Genomic DNA, 7,489 nt, shown 5'->3' with positions numbered 1-7,489 from the left:
TCCAGTGGGAGGAACGCCCATTGAGGCAGCAGAGGAAGTTAGTGGACACATGGATATTAGTTGCTGGCCTTTCTGACAAGATGGTGATGAAGAAATCCAGAAGGGGAAGGGAATAGTCAGAGATGTTAGCCACCAATCTATCTCCTGAACTGGAGACAGGGGTATGAAGAAGGGGAAGGGGGGATATGGACCATGTAAGTGAAACTGGGCACCTCCTGCACCCACACACAACTCACTGACTTCATCCATTTCACCACTAACTTCCATCTGGCACTCAAATACACCTGGACCATTTCCGACATTTCCATACCATTTCTTGACCTCACTATCTCCATCACAGGTGATAGACTACTGACTGACATCCACTATAAACCTACTGACTCCCATGGCTATCTGGACTACACTTCTTCCCACCCTGCTTCCTGCAAGGACTCCATCCCCAACTCCCAATTCCTCCGTCTACGCCGCATCTGCACCCAGGATGAGGTGTTTTACACCAGGTCATCTGAGATGTCCTCATTCTTCAAGGAACGGGGGTTCCCCTCTTCTACTATAGATGAGGCTCTCACCAGGGTCTCTTCTATACCCCATGACTCTGATCGCACCCCCCATCCCCCCACTCATAACAAGGACAGAGTCCCCTTTGTCCTCACCTTCCACCCTACCAGCCGTCACATACAACAAACAATCCTCCGACATTTTCGCCACCTCCAACATGATCCCAACACTTGCCACATCTTCCCATCTCCTCCCCTTTCAGCTTTTTGCAGAGACCGCTCCCTCCAGAACTCCCATGTCAATTCGTCCCTTCCCACCCGAACCACCCCCTCCCCTGGTACTTTCCCTTGCAACCGCAAGAAATGCTACACTTGTCGCTTTACCTCCCCCCTTGACTCCATTCAAGGACCCAAGCAGTCTTTCCAGGTGCGGCAGAGGTTCACCTGCACCTCCTCAACCTCATCTATTGCATCCGCTGCTCTAGGTGTCAGCTACTCTACATCGGTGAGACCAAGCGCAGGCTTGGCGATCGCTTTGCCCAACACCTCAGCTCGGTTCGCAATAACCAACCTGATCTTCCGGTGGCTCAGCACTTCAACTCCCCCTCCCACTCCGTATCCGACCTTTCTGTCCTGGGCCTCCTCCATGGCCAGAGTGAGGACCACCGTAAATTGGAGGAGCAGAACCTCATATTTCGCTTGGGCAGTTTGCACCCCAGCGGTATGAACATTGACTTCTCCAATTTCAGGTAGTCCCTACTTTCTCCCCTTCTCAGCTCTCCCTCAGCCCACTGGCTCCACCTCTTCCTTTCTTCTTCCCGCCCCACCACCCTCACATCAGTCTGAAGAAGGGTTTTTAGACTCGAAACATTGCCTATTTCCTTTGCTCCATAGATGCTGCCTCACCGGCTGAGTTTCTCCAGCATTTTTGTCTACCAAAGACTAGAGGGCCTAGGTTTAATGTGCGAGGGGCAACATTTAAAGATTTGCGAGGCAAGAATTTTTGTACACAGCATGGTAGGTTCCTGGAATTGGTGTGTATGGGACCTGAGACCAAATGGCAGTCAGTGTGTGTGTGGGACTGGAATGCAGTGAGTCAGGAGCAGTGCGTCAGGCTGTGGGGGTGGGCATTTGGGCTGGGTGTGGCCAGTTGTGTGTTGTTTGTGTGAGTGTGGCCCACTCTCTGCTGGAGGCTCTGCTGGAGGCTCTGTCTCCAGCATCCTCTGTGTTGTCCGTGCTACCTGTGGGAGGGGAGGAAGCAGAACTTCCAGCCGTGTGAACGTGCAGAGTCCCAGCTGTGGCGCAGGCTGATCCATTGCTGGCTGTGGGAGGGAGGGGCAGAGTACAGCCGCACTGTGGGAGGGGCAGTGGTGAGGGAGGGGAGGGGGATGAAGGGGGGGGGGGGGGGGGGGTGAGGGGCGGGGGTGAGGGAGGGCCGGACTGTTTTTTGTTGTTGGTTTTTTTAACCAAAAATAATGTAATCAATTATGAACAATAATATTTACAATACAAAATAAACGGAAACAAAATCCACCACCACCATACAATCCTAACACATACATCTACATACTAAATAAACCACTATATAACTATGTTACAATCCCCATCCAGGATGATGCCCAGCGGTCCCGGAACTCCCCCAGGGTGCCCGTGGACAGCGCGTAGTCCCTCTCTAACCCCACCCAGGCGCGGACGTATCCCCGGGAAAGGGGTGGGTGGGCAGCGGCTCAGGCAGAGCCCTCTTCCGCCTGGCGTCGTGACTCGCGGATGGCCAGTTTGGCCAGGCCCAGGAGAAACCCGACCAAGACATCTTCAGCCCCACTCTCTCCCCTACCAACAGGGTGTCCAAAGATGAGGATGGTGGGTGAGAAATGCAGCCAGAAGGCAAAGAGCAGCCCCTTTAGATACTGGAACAGGGGCTGCAGCCTCACACACTCCATGTACATGTGGTACACACACTCTTCCAGCCCGCAACAGTGGCAGGCGGCTGGCGAGTCTGTGAACCGCGAGAGAAACAGGTTACATGGAACACCTCAGTGCAATACCCTCCACCCCAGCTCCCCAATGTACAGGGGGAGAATCCCTGCGTAGAGGGACACCCACAGGGGCCCCCCTCGCGACCGGAAGGCAACACTGGCCGCCACTTGGTGTCCGGACAGTGGACCAGGGCGAGGAAGTGCAGGGTGTGGAGGAGGAGCCGGTACAGGACACGCCTCCCTGCATCTCGGAGGGAGATGAAGGGTGTCGAAGAAATGCAGCTCATGTTGTGTGGGTTGACACTATGTGTGTGTGGGGACAATGTTGACACTGTGTGGTGACAATGTTGACACTGTGTGTGTGTGGTGACAATGTTGACACTGTGTGTGTGTGGGGACAATGTTGACACTGTGTGTGTGGGGACAATGTTGACACTGTGTGTGTGTGGACAATGTTGACACTGTGTGTGTGGGGACAATGTTGACACTGTGTGTGTGTGTGTGGGGACAATGTTGACACTGTGTGTGTGTGTGGGGACAATGTTGACACTGTGTGTGTGTGTGGGGACAATTTTTACACTGTGTGTGTGTGGACAATGTCTACACTGTGTGTGTGTGTGTGTGTGGGGACAATGTTGACACTGTGTGTGTGTGTGTGGGGACAATGTTGACACTGTCTGTGTGTGTGGGGACAATTTTGACACTGTGTGGGGACAATGTTGACACTGTGTGTGTGGGGTGACAATGTTGACACTGTGTGTGGGGACAATGTTGACACTGTGTGTGTGGGGTGACAATGTTGACACTGTGTGTGGGGGGGCAATGTTGACACTGTGTGGACAATGTTGACACTGTGTGTGTGTGGGGACAATGTTGACACTGTGTGTGGACAATGTTGACACTGTGTGTGTGTGGGGACAATGTTGACACTGTGTGTGTGGGGACAATGTTGACACTGTGTGTGGGGACAATGTTGACACTGTGTGTGTGTGGGAACAATGTTGACTGTGTGTGTGTGAGGACAATGTTGACACTGTGTGTGGGGACAATGTTGACACTGTGTGTGTGTGGGAACAATGTTGACTGTGTGTGTGTGGGGACAATGTTGACACTGTGTGGGGACAATGTTGACACTGTGTGTGTGTGGGAACAATGTTGACTGTGTGTGTGTGAGGACAATGTTGACACTGTGTGTGGGGGGACAATGTTGACACTGTGTGTGGGGACAATGTTGACACTGGACAATGTTGACACTGTGTGTGTGTGGGGACAATGTTGACACTGTGTGTGTGTGTGTGGGGACAATGTTGACACTGTGTGTGTGTGTGTGGGGACAATGTTGACACTGTGTGTGTGGACAATGTTGACACTGTGTGTGTGTGGGGACAATGTTGACACTGTGTGTGTGTGGGGACAATGTTGACACTGTGTGTGTGGGGACAATGTTGACACTGTGTGTGTGTGGGGACAATGTTGACACTGTGTGTGTGTGTGGGGACAATGTTGACACTGTGTGTGTGTGTGGGGACAATGTTGACACTGTGTGTGTGTGTGTGGGGACAATGTTGACACTGTGTGTGTGTGTGGGGACAATGTTGACACTGTGGACAATGTTGACACTGTGTGTGTGTGGGGACAATGTTGACACTGTGTGTGTGGGGACAATGTTGACACTGTGTGTGTGGACAATGTTGACACTGTGTGTGTGTGTGGACAATGTTGACACTGTGGACAATGTTGACACTGTGTGTGTGTGGGGACAATGTTGACACTGTGTGTGTGTGTGGGGACAATGTTGACACTGTGGACAATGTTGACACTGTGTGTGTGTGGGGACAATGTTGACACTGTGTGTGTGGGGACAATGTTGACACTGTGTGTGTGGACAATGTTGACACTGTGTGTGGGGACAATGTTGACACTGTGTGTGGGGACAATGTTGACTGTGTGTGTGTGGGAACAATGTTGACTGTGTGTGTGTGAGGACAATGTTGACACTGTGTGTATGGGGACAATGTTGACACTGTGTGTGGGGACAATGTTGACACTGTGTGTGTGGGGGGACAATGTTGACACTGTGTGTGTGTGGGGACAATGTTGACACTGTGTGTGTGTGTGTGTGGGGACAATGTTGACACTGTGTGTGTGTGGGGACAATGTTGACACTGTGTGTGTGTGTGTGGGGACAATGTTGGCACTGTGTGTGGGGACAATGTTGACACTGTGTGTGTGTGGGGACAATGTTGACACAGTGTGTGTGTGGGGACAATGTTGACACTGTGTGTGTGTGGGGACAATGTTGACACTGTGTGTGTGTGGGGACAATGTTGACACTGTGTGTGTGTGGGGACAATGTTGACACTGTGTGTGTGTGTGGGGACAATGTTGACACTGTGTGCGTGTGTGGGGACAATGTTGACACTGTGTGTGTGTGGGGACAATGTTGACACTGTGTGTGTGTGTGGGGACAATGTCTACACTGTGTGTGTGTGTGGGGACAATGTTGACACTGTGTGTGTGTGGGGACAATGTTGACACTGTGTGTGTGGGGACAATGTTGACACTGTGTGGGGACAATGTTGACACTGTGTGTGCGGACAATGTTGACACTGTGTGTGTGGGGACAATGTTGACACTGTGTGTGTGTGTGGGGACAATGTTGACACTGTGTGTGTGTGTGTGTGTGGGGACAATGTTGACACTGTGTGTGTGTGTGGGGACAATGTTAACACTGTGGGAAGTTGGACTCTTCTGTCCTGAACGTTTGAATGAGCGTGAAGACCACAGACAGGAGCAGGGACACAGATTGCAACTGATCGGTGAGAGAAACAGAAGTGACAGGAGGAAACATTAGTGAGTGTTTGGGTTGGGAAGGGGTCAGTATCTGAGAGGAAGAGGTCCCTGGGGCTGCTGGTGGACGTGGGAGGATGGGTCTGGAGAATTGTTGTTAAATAGAGGCTGGGCTGACAGTGGCTGCATGTGTGTGGGCGCATGTTGGTGTGTGGGGTGACTGCATGCCTGCATGTGTGCTGCAACCATTCTGCAGGTCTTTCATCTCAGACAAGACAACTCAGCCATGCATGGCTCCTTATACAGAGTGAGGTGGTGAGGAATGGGTTAAACGTGCTGCTTTCTATATTTATCAAAGGTCAGAGACTGGGAGCTTCCAGGCCAAGCCCACAGCTGTATGTTTACTGTCTGCTGGTCCCTGCTGTGTGTAGGCCAAGCCCACAGCTGTATGTTTACTGTCTGCTGGACCCTGCTGTATGTTTACTGTCTGCTGGACCATGCTGTGTGCAGGCAAGATACACGCACGCATACATACCAACACGCATATGAACGCACGCATACATACCAACACGCACACGCATACATACTAACACGTATATAAACGCACGCATACATGCCAACACGCATATGAACGCACGCATACATACCAACACGCATATAGACACACGCATACATACCGACACGCACACGGCCACACGCAAACTCCAGACATACATGCACTCACACAGAGAAAGTCACATGTGTACAAACGGACACGTCACAAACATGCTCACGCAGAGCATACACATTCATACATACATTCACACGTGTGTATACGTACACATGAGTACACAGACTCTATCACAGGAGGGTTGAAGTGTCGGCCTTGCTGTTGTGCTCTAGCTAAGTTACATATATGGGATCTTTCTCCTGAGAATGGACTTTCCATCAAACTCTCAGCTGGTGGAAGGAGTCAGGTTATGTAGTAGGGGGTTGGTTTTTACAGAGGCCTGTGACTGTTGGGAGTGCCTCAAGGCTTGTTGTTGGGTCCACTGTTATTTAGAGTCATCACCATACCGTGTGGAAACCTGCACTTAGGCCAAACTTGTCCACGCTGACCTGCATGCCCAATCTACAAGTCCCACCTGCCCGTGCTTGGCCCATAACCCTCTAAACCTATTCTATCCATGTTACTGTCTAAATGTATCTTAAACATTATGATAGTACCTGCCTCAACTACATCCTTTGACAGTTCATTCCATACACCCACCACCCTTTGGATAAATAAAAGTTACCCCTCAGATACCTATTATATCACATAAAGTGCAAGTGAAATGAATTTGCCAGCAGCGGTACAATGATAAAGAGCACACAATACACAATAAATATTTAACACAAACATCCACCACAGCATTCATCACTGTGGTCAGTCCTCCTCCATTTTCCCCCGTGGTCGGGACCTCATGTGAGGTTCTCCATTTTGGTGGCAAAAACAGGAAAGCAGACTATTATCTAAATGGTGGCCGACTAGGAAAAGGGGAGATGCAGCGAGACCTGGGTGTCATGGTACACCAGTCATTGAAAGTGGGCATGCAGGTGCAGCAGGCAGTGAAGAAAGCGAATGGTATGTTAGCTTTCATAGCAAAAGGATTTGAGTACAGGAGCAGGGAGGTTCTACTGCAGTTGTACAGGGTCTTGGTGAGACCACACCTGGAGTATTGCGTACAGTTTTGGTCTCCAAATCTGAGGAAGGACATTATTGCCATAGAGGGAGTGCAGAGAAGGTTCACCAGACTGATTCCTGGGATGTCAGGACTGTCTTATGAAGAAAGACTGGATAGACTTGGTTTATACTCTCTAGAATTTAGGAGATTGAGAGGGGATCTTATAGAAACTTACAAAATTCTTAAGGGGTTGGACAGGCTAGATGCAGGAAGATTGCTCCTGATGTTGGGGAAGTCCAGGACAAGGGGTCACAGCTTAAGGATAAGGGGGAAATCCTTTAAAACCGAGATGAGAAGAACTTTTTTCACACAGAGAGTGGTGAATCTCTGGAACTCCCTGCCACAGAGGGTAGTCGAGGCCAGTTCATTGGCTATATTTAAGAGGGAGTTAGATGTGGCCCTTGTGGCTAAAGGGATCAGGGGGTATGGAGAGAAGGCAGGTACGGGATACTGAGTTGGATGATCAGCCATGATCATAATGAATGGCGGTGCAGGCTCGAAGGGCCGAATGGCCTACTCCTGC

The sequence above is a fragment of the Amblyraja radiata genome, chromosome 7 (genome assembly GCF_010909765.2).
Source record: "Amblyraja radiata isolate CabotCenter1 chromosome 7, sAmbRad1.1.pri, whole genome shotgun sequence".
In the NCBI taxonomy this organism is placed as follows: Eukaryota; Metazoa; Chordata; class Chondrichthyes; order Rajiformes; family Rajidae; genus Amblyraja; species Amblyraja radiata.
This window is presented reverse-complemented; position numbering follows the sequence as displayed.